Genomic DNA, 10271 nt, shown 5'->3' with positions numbered 1-10271 from the left:
CAAACTATAACTATTTCACTGGTCCATAAGAGTAAAGACCAAACTAATCGAAAATGCCGAGCAAAAGGAAATGTTGATAAGAATTTTTTTGATGAATCCATTACAAAACAAAGACATGAAGGGGTCCTTGGAAATAGAGATGAAAATCATTATGAGTTTCTTGTTCCTGAAAATATTTCATCTCCTAGACATCGTAGAGAATTGCGAATTCGAATTTGTTTAAATTCGGAGAATATTAATGTTGTGGATAGAAATAAAGTATTTTGCAATGAGAACAGCATAAGGAACTGCGGTCCATTTTTGGATGAGAGCAAGCATCTTGATAGAGATCCAAATAAATTCATTAAATTGAAATTATTTCTTTGGCCAAATTATCGATTAGAAGATTTAGCTTGTATGAATCGCTATTGGTTTGATACCAGTAATGGAAGCCGTTTCAGTATGTCAAGGATATATATGTATCCACGATTGAGAATAAGTTGATGATAAATTACCTATATATAATGTGTCATATCTAGGATGGTATATGAAGGCAAACAGATATACACACGTGTTGTATTATATTTACATTACTGATACATGATACTGATTCAATGACCTAAGAATCTTCTTAATCTTAGGTCTCATTTTTTATATTTTTTTGGGGGGGGTGAGGGGCTATACTTTATGTATCTATATCCGAATCAAATTGCAAATTGATTAATGAAATTTGATAGAAAAGATAGTAATAGTATATGAATAAATTCATAGTATTGTGTATACCAGATTAAAATGACTAGCATTATTTTTACTGATCGATAAACTCCATATCTGATATCTGTATAAAAGAAAGAAAAAAGGGGGGTAGAAGAATTATTTTTATGGTAAAAAATTCATTAATCTCGGTTATTTCGCAAGAAGCAAAAGAAGAAAACGAAAACAAGGGGTCTGTTGAATTTCAAGTATTCAGCTTCACCAATAAAATACGGAGACTTACTTCACATTTGGAATTGCACAAAAAAGACTATTTATCTCAGAGAGGTCTACGGAAAACTCTGGGAAAACGTCAACGGTTGCTGGCTTATTTGTCAAAGAAAAATAGAATACGTTATAAAGAATTAATTGGTCAGTTGAATATTCGGGAGCCAAAAACTCGTTAAGTTAATTTGAAAATTCATTTTTAATTATTTGATTTTATTAGATCTTGAATTTTGATGAACTTCATTTCGTTTTCAGCAATTCATGGAATAATGAATCGGGGAAAAAACATATGACTGTACCAGCTACAAGAAAAGACCTCATGATAGTCAATATGGGCCCTCACCACCCATCAATGCATGGCGTTCTTCGACTGATCATTACTCTAGATGGTGAAGATGTTATTGACTGTGAACCCATATTGGGTTATTTACACAGAGGGATGGAAAAAATTGCGGAAAACCGAACAATTATACAATATTTACCTTATGTAACGCGTTGGGATTATTTAGCTACTATGTTTACCGAGGCAATAACGGTAAATGGACCAGAACGGTTGGGAAATATTCAAGTCCCTAAAAGAGCCCGCTATATCAGAGTCATTATGCTGGAACTGAGTCGTATAGCTTCTCATTTGTTATGGCTCGGCCCTTTTATGGCGGATATCGGTGCGCAGACTCCTTTCTTCTATATTTTCAGAGAGAGAGAATTGATATATGATCTATTCGAAGCTGCCACAGGTATGCGAATGATGCATAATTATTTCCGTATCGGAGGCGTAGCTGCTGATCTACCTTATGGCTGGATAGATAAATGTTTGGATTTCTGTGATTATTTTTTAACAGGGGTTGCTGAATATCAAAAGCTTATTACGCGCAATCCCATTTTTTTGGAACGAGTTGAAGGAGTGGGTGTTGTTGGAGGAGAGGAAGCAATAAATTGGGGTTTATCAGGACCAATGCTACGAGCTTCCGGAATCCAATGGGATCTTCGTAAAGTTGATCATTATGAGTGTTACGACGAATTTGATTGGGAAGTGCAATGGCAGAAAGAGGGAGATTCATTAGCTCGTTATTTAGTCCGAATCAGTGAAATGACAGAATCCATAAAAATTATTCAACAAGCTCTGGAAGGAATTCCGGGGGGACCCTATGAGAATTTAGAAGTCCGACGCTTTGATAGAGCAAGGGATTCCGACTGGAATGATTTTGAATATCGATTCATTAGTAAAAAACCCTCTCCTACTTTTGAATTGTCGAAACAAGAACTTTATGTGAGAGTGGAAGCCCCAAAAGGCGAATTGGGAATTTATCTGATAGGAGATCAGAGTGTTTTTCCCTGGAGATGGAAAATTCGTCCGCCGGGTTTTATCAATTTGCAAATTCTTCCTCAGCTAGTTAAAAGAATGAAATTGGCTGATATTATGACGATACTAGGTAGTATAGATATCATTATGGGAGAAGTTGATCGTTAAAATGATAATTGATATGACAGAAGTGCAGGCTATCAATTCTTTTTCCAGATTGGAATCCTTAAAAGAGTTTTATGGGCTCATATGGTTGCTTGTCCCTATTTTTACTCCTGTATTGGGAATCACAATAGGGATACTAGTAATTGTGTGGTTAGAAAGAAAAATATCCGCAGGTATACAACAACGTATTGGACCTGAATACGCGGGCCCTTTGGGAATTCTTCAAGCTCTAGCGGATGGGACCAAACTACTTTTCAAAGAGGATCTTCTCCCCTCTAGAGGAGATATTCGTTTATTCAGTCTAGGGCCCTCTATAGCAGTCATATCAATTTTACTAAGTTATTCAGTAATTCCTTTTGGATATCGCCTTGTTCTAGCCGATCTTAGTATAGGTGTTTTTTTATGGATTTCCATTTCAAGTATTGCTCCTATTGGACTTCTTATGTCAGGATATGGATCGAATAATAAATATTCCTTTTTAGGTGGTCTCCGAGCTGCTGCTCAATCCATTAGTTATGAAATACCATTAACTCCATGTGTGTTATCAATATCTCTACGTGCGATTCGTTGGGACATGTACTTTTACCTATTTCTTTCTAGGAAAGAAGTTGAATGTAGGGAATAAAGATCTTCCGTTTTTTATTCATCATTCGGGGTGATGACCTAAACCAGATAGTTATATGAGTGAAAGAAAACTGCTTCTAAATTTGCAGTAAAAAGATTAAGTCTCATTCCCTATGTACAAGAGTTCAGCGGAAATAAACAGTATAAATTACCCCAAGATTGGTTGATTAGTCATCATGATTTGAAGCGGGTAGAAAAGATCAACTGGATGGAGTTTTAACGGTTGTATGTATTGCCATACCGGGGATCAAGCAAAAATGAGTGGACGGTTAGGAACACCAAAATACACAAAGGATTAGTAATGGAGATAATGTAAGTTATCCAAATGGGTATTTCTGCATAAAATAAACGGAATCCTAATGGGGGCTTTAAGTTGGTAGAAATGATCAAGCAGTACTTCCCCACGATCCCGATCCCGAGTATGCTCCTATCCACTAGTTAAAGAAATAACTATCAGGAACGAAGTAATCCTTTATTTTTAGAGCCCTCCTCTCTTTTTCTGAGAAAGAAGAATAGGAACGAAAGAAATAGAATTGCAATAAGAAAATGAAAAATACGAAATATTTTCTATTCTTTCTTTTCTCTATCCATATTCATAGAGATAGACAGGTAGAGTTCTTATCATGATTCATGAGCTAATGTCTAATTCTTTTTTTCGTAATCGAAATAAATGGGTCGAAATATCTATTGTTGATCCAAGGAGTATTTTATTAAAGGATTAAGTAATTTTATTACTGAACAAAGAAAAATAGAAATTTTAAATTATAAAGGATAAGATCAATTCGGAAGCATTTTTTTGGTATTATAGCAGACGGAATTGCATTGGTCTAATTTGGGGCTCTTCGATGCATCTTTACTCTATCTACCCTACTAACATATCGGGATAATACTGAATCAGTCCTTAGATTTATTTATGGCCATCGAGGAGCCGTATGAGGCTGAAGTATCATGTACGGTTCTGGAATAGCGATGAAAGCAGTGATGTTATCACCGACTATGATTATCTAACAGTTCAAGTACAGTTGATATAGTCGAGGCGCAGTCAAAATATGGTTTTTGGGGGTGGAATTTGTGGCGTCAACCTATAGGGTTTACAGTTTTTCTAATTTCTTCCCTAGCAGAATGTGAGAGATTACCTTTTGATTTACCAGAAGCAGAAGAAGAATTAGTAGCAGGTTATCAAACCGAATATTCAGGTATCAAATTTGGTTTATTTTACGTTGCTTCCTATCTAAATCTCCTAGTTTCTTCATTATTTGTAACAGTTCTTTACTTAGGTGGTTGGAATTTCTCTGTTCCGTACATATTTATTCCTGAGCTTTTCGGAATAAACGAAGTGGGTGGGGTTTTTGGAATGACAATTGGTATTTTTATTACATTAGCTAAAGCTTATTTGTTCCTGTTCATTCCTATTACAACAAGATGGACTTTACCTAGGATGAGAATGGACCAACTATTAAATCTTGGGTGGAAATTTCTTTTACCTATTTCTCTAGGTAATCTATTATTGACAACTTCTTTCCAACTCCTTTCACTATAAGGGCATACGAGATTCTATTCCCGATTTATAACTTCTCTCAAACAAGAGAAAGAAACAGCAAATTATTCATAGAAATTCGCCATATGTTCCCTATGGTAACTGGGTTCATGGATTATGGTCAACAAACAGTAAGAGCTGCAAGGTATATCGGTCAAAGTTTCATGATTACCTTATCCCACACGAATCGTTTACCCGTAACTATTCAATATCCTTATGAAAAATTGATCACATCAGAGCGTTTCCGTGGTCGAATTCACTTTGAATTTGATAAATGCATTGCTTGTGAAGTATGTGTTCGTGTCTGCCCTATAGATCTACCCGTTGTTGATTGGAAATTAGAAACCGATATTCGAAAAAAAACGATTGCTTAACTATAGTATTGATTTCGGAATCTGTATATTTTGTGGTAACTGCGTTGAGTATTGTCCAACAAACTGTTTATCAATGACTGAAGAATATGAACTTTCTACTTATGATCGTCACGAATTGAATTATAATCAAATAGCTTTGGGTCGGTTACCAATGACAGTAATTGAAGATTACACAATCCAAACCATTATGAACTCTACTCAAATAAAAACAGCCACGGGGAAACCCTTTGATTCAAGAACGATTACCGATTACTAAGATTCCGTTTTGATCTAAAGCTAAAAGAGCGAAGCTTCTTTTATTTTACTCGATGAATAACTAAAAATCCGAACTCTTGATTGATGAGAATGACGGTTTGCTTTGGATTCAAAATCCATTCACATATCCGTGATTATTTCGAAATCTATAAATGTATAAGTAATCTATAAAATAGAATAATATCGAATTTCGAACGACTCTTTCGGACTCTTTCGGATAGATAAATGGAATTAATAACTCTATCTACACCAACTCACACCCCATATAGGATGAAATTCAATAAGTAACTTATCCTAAAAAACGGGGTAACTTCTTTTGTTTTTTTTTTTTTTTCTGATTTGGTCAATAAGATTATGAAACATTTCAACTTATTTATCTCTTTTTACATATAATGGATTTAACTGGACCAATACATGATTTTCTTTTAGTATTTTTGGGATCGGGTCTTTATTAGGGGGTCTAGGAGTGGTATTACTTACCAATACCATTTTTTCTGCCTTTTCATTGGGATTGGTTCTTGTTTGTATATCCTTATTTCATATTCCATCGAATTCCCATTTTGTAGCTGCTGCGCAGCTCCTTATTTATGTGGGAGCCATAAATGTCTTAATCATATTCGCTGTGATGTTCATGAATGACTCAGAATATTACAATGATTTCCATCTTTGGACCGTTGGAGATGGAGTAACTTCACTGGTTTGTACAAGTATTTTTGTTTCACTAATTACTACTATCCTAGATACGTCGTGGTACGGGATTATTTGGACTACAAGATCAAACCAAATTTTGGAACAGGATTTGATAACTAATGGTCAACAAATTGGGATTCATTTATCAACAGATTTTTTTCTTCCATTTGAACTCATTTCTATAATTCTTTTAGTTTCCTTGATAGGTGCAATTGCTATGGCGCGTCAGTAATAAATACCTATAATTATAAATCTAATACCAGTATCTTTCTTTGTTTTGTACTTGTTATATTCGAGTCAATCAAACCGACCAAGGCTTAATTGTTGTTCATATTGAAATGAAATGAATCCAGATTGATGAGGATTTGTTTAATGATGCTTGAACATGAACTTGTTTTGAGTGCCTATTTATTTTCTATCGGTATTTATGGATTGATCACAAGTAGAAATATGGTTAGAGCACTTATGTGTCTTGAGCTTATACTGAATGCCGTTAATATAAATTTCGTAACATTTTCTGATTTATTTGATAGTCGCCAATTAAAAGGCGACATTTTCTCGATTTTTGTTATAGCTATTGCCGCCGCTGAAGCAGCTATTGGACCAGCTATTGTTTCGTCAATTCATCGTAATAGAAAATCAACTCGTATCAATCAATCGAATTTGTTGAATAAATAATGCTAATTATATTAATGTGTTAATCATACAAATAACGAAAAAAAATTCACTAATTCAAATTAGCATCATGTACGGCATAAACAAAGATACGACCATGTTTGCTAAAACGTAATAAATCAAAGTATCTTGGCCCTCTCTCATGAGCAGATCCAGAAGTCGATTTATTAGAAAACAATTCTGGTAAATCATTGATTCGTCTGGTGTCTACAATATCTGATTCAGTTATTATTTGACTAGATCGAAAATTTATGACGTTCAAAAAATGGATAGATCCAATGTCACATTCAGTAAAGATTTATGATACATGTATAGGGTGTACTCAATGTGTCCGAGCCTGCCCCACAGATGTATTAGAAATGATACCTTGGGACGGATGTAAAGCTAAGCAAATTGCTTCTGCTCCAAGAACAGAAGACTGTGTAGGTTGTAAGAGGTGTGAATCCGCTTGTCCAACAGATTTCTTGAGTGTCCGGGTTTATTTATGGCACGAGACAACTCGCAGCATGGGTCTATCTTATTGATACGTTACAGAAAACTTCACTTGAATCCATTTTTTTTCTCTTTACCGACAAAACTCCGTACTCGATAAAATCTATTATTTCGAGCACGGGGTTTTCTGGTCAAAGTGTATCTTATCTTGTCTTTACCACGAATGATTTTCCTTGGTTAACAATAATTGTTGTTTTGCCGATATCCGCGGGTTTTTCAATTTTATTTCTTCCCCATAAGGGAAATAAGGTAATTCGATGGTATACTATATGTATATGCCTAGTAGAACTTCTTCTAACAACCTATGCATTCTGTTATCATTTCCAATTGGACGATTCATTAATCCAATTAGAACAGGATTATAAATGGATAAATATTTTTAATTTTCACTGGAGGCTAGGAATTGATGGAATTTCCATAGGACCCATTTTACTGACGGGATTCATCACTACTTTAGCTACTTTAGCGGCTCGGCCAGTTACTCGGGATTCGCGATTGTTCCATTTCTTAATGTTAGCAATGTACAGCGGTCAAATAGGATCATTTTCTTCTCGCGATCTTTTACTTTTTTTCATCATGTGGGAGTTAGAATTAATTCCTGTTTACCTACTTCTATCCATGTGGGGGGGGAAGAAACGTTTGTACTCAGCTACAAAGTTTATTTTGTACACTGCTGGGGGTTCTATTTTTCTCTTAATGGGAGTTCTTGGCATGGGTTTATATGGTTCTAATGAACCAACATTAAATTTTGAAACATCAGCTAATCAATCGTATCCTGTAGCATTAGAAATAATATTCTATTTTGGGTTTCTTATTGGTTATGCTGTCAAATCACCGATTATACCTCTACATACATGGTTACCAGATACCCACGGCGAAGCACATTACAGTACATGTATGCTTCTAGCCGGAATCTTATTAAAAATGGGGGCGTATGGATTGGTTCGGATCAATATGGAATTATTACCCCACGCTCATTCTATATTTTCTCCCTGGTTGATGATAGTAGGCACAATGCAAATAATCTATGCAGCTTTAACATCTCCCGGGCAACGCAATTTAAAAAAGAGAATCGCCTATTCCTCGGTATCTCATATGGGTTTTACAATTATAGGAATTGCTTCCATAACCGATACGGGACTCAATGGAGCCATTTTACAAATAATTTCTCATGGATTTATTGGTGCGGCGCTTTTTTTCTTGGCAGGAACGAGTTACGATAGAATACGTCTTGTTTATCTCGACGAAATGGGAGGAATAGCTATCCCAATGCCCAAAATATTTACAATGTTCAGTAGCTTCTCGATGGCCTCTCTTGCATTGCCGGGAATGAGTGGTTTTGTTGCCGAATTGGTAGTATTTTTTGGCATAATTAGCAGCCCAAAATATCTTTTAATGCCAAAAGTTTTTATTACTTTTGTAATGGCAATTGGAATGATATTAACTCCTATTTATTCATTATCTATGTTACGCCAGATGTTCTATGGATACAAGCAATTTAATGCCCCAAACTATTCTTTTTTGGATTCTGGACCACGAGAACTATTTGTTTCGATCTGTATCTTTCTACCCGTAATAGGTATTGGTATTTATCCGGATTTCGTTCTCTCATTATCAGTTGACAAGGTCGAAGCTATTTTATCTAATTACTTTTATAGATAGTTTTCATGAATAAGACATAAAATCAAACAATGTTGTGATTTCAAAAACCGTTCGTTGGCCAATGAAATAAAAATAAGACTTAGTTTTTCCTATTTTAAGTAAAAAAAAAAACGAAGTGAATTCTAATCGGATACGTTTGGCCTTTTGAGAACCATTTGAATCACTACTCGATCCAAATGGTTCTCAAAAACTCAGACAAACTTTCGTTACATATGCTATTCCTATGTATTAGGTCGCTTCTTCAATTAGCTGTTAATGTGAATGAACCATAACTATGTAGCCCTATTCCTAATAGATTGACCCCAAAATAACATATCCAAATTATAAGAAATCCCATAGAAGCCACAATTGCGGAATTCGCACCTTGCAAATTTGGATTTGTTCTAATATGTAAATAAATAGCGAATATAGTCCAAGTAATAAAAGCCCAGGTTTCCTTGGGGTCCCAATTCCAATATGATCCCCATGCCTCGTTAGCCCACACTGCTCCTGAAAGAATACCTATGGTTAAAAAGATAAACCCTAGACTAATCACACGATAACTCCAACGATCCAATTGCTGAATCAATTGATATCTGTGGTAATTTCTAAATGAAAGAAAAGAATTGTTTAGTAAAACATTGGTTCTTTCATTTACATATTGGATCGCACCAAAGGAAAATGGCCCAATTAAAAAATGATTGTTTTTAGTAAAAACCTCTATGCTTTTTCGAAATGTAATGACTAGAAGAGCTACTGATAATAATGATCCACATAAAAGAGCTGCATAGCTCAATAACATCATACTTACATGCATCATTAACCACTGGGATTGGAGAGCAGGTACTAATGTTGTGGATTGATGCATTTCAGTTAAAAAACCCGAAGTAGCAAATCCTTGGGTAAAAATAGCACTTGGGGCGGTTATTGCGCTTAAATTATTTTTATGGTTCTGTATTTTAGGAAACATATGAATAATGGAAAAGCCCCATGAAAGGAACATTAATGATTCATATAAATCACTTAAGGGAAAATGTCCCGAATAAATCCAACGAGTAACTAATAATCCGGTTATACAGAAAAAAGTAGCTATCATGCCTTTTTCTAACGAATCGTATAGTCCTACGATTTCATGGACTAATAAGGTCATCACATAAATCGTAATTACTATTGAAACGATAGAAAAAGAGACGTGAGTTAATATATGTTCTAAAGTCGAAAATATCATAAAAATAAAGGGGGTTCTTTCAATACTGGAATAGAAATGAGGAATTTAATTCATTATAGGATTTATTGTATCTCTTTTAGAAGATGCCGCCACTCGGACTCGAACCGAGATGCTCTAGCACTGCTTCCTAAGAGCAGCGTGTCTACCGATTTCACCATAGCGGCTTGCTAGAAAGCATAATAACCCATTCAGATTAAATCTGCGATATTGTAAGGAGTCAATTCAATGTAATTTTTTTGAAGAAAAAATCAAATCAATGAATAAAGACTCATTGAAATTCCTATTTGAACGTTCAATAATCATTAGTCTTGTGGGAAGGTCTTTGTT

This window comes from Eschscholzia californica, unplaced genomic scaffold (assembly GCF_041429995.1).
Source record: "Eschscholzia californica isolate CP2 unplaced genomic scaffold, dmEscCali1.0.p SCAF_147, whole genome shotgun sequence".
Classification (NCBI taxonomy): Eukaryota; Viridiplantae; Streptophyta; class Magnoliopsida; order Ranunculales; family Papaveraceae; genus Eschscholzia; species Eschscholzia californica.
This window is presented reverse-complemented; position numbering follows the sequence as displayed.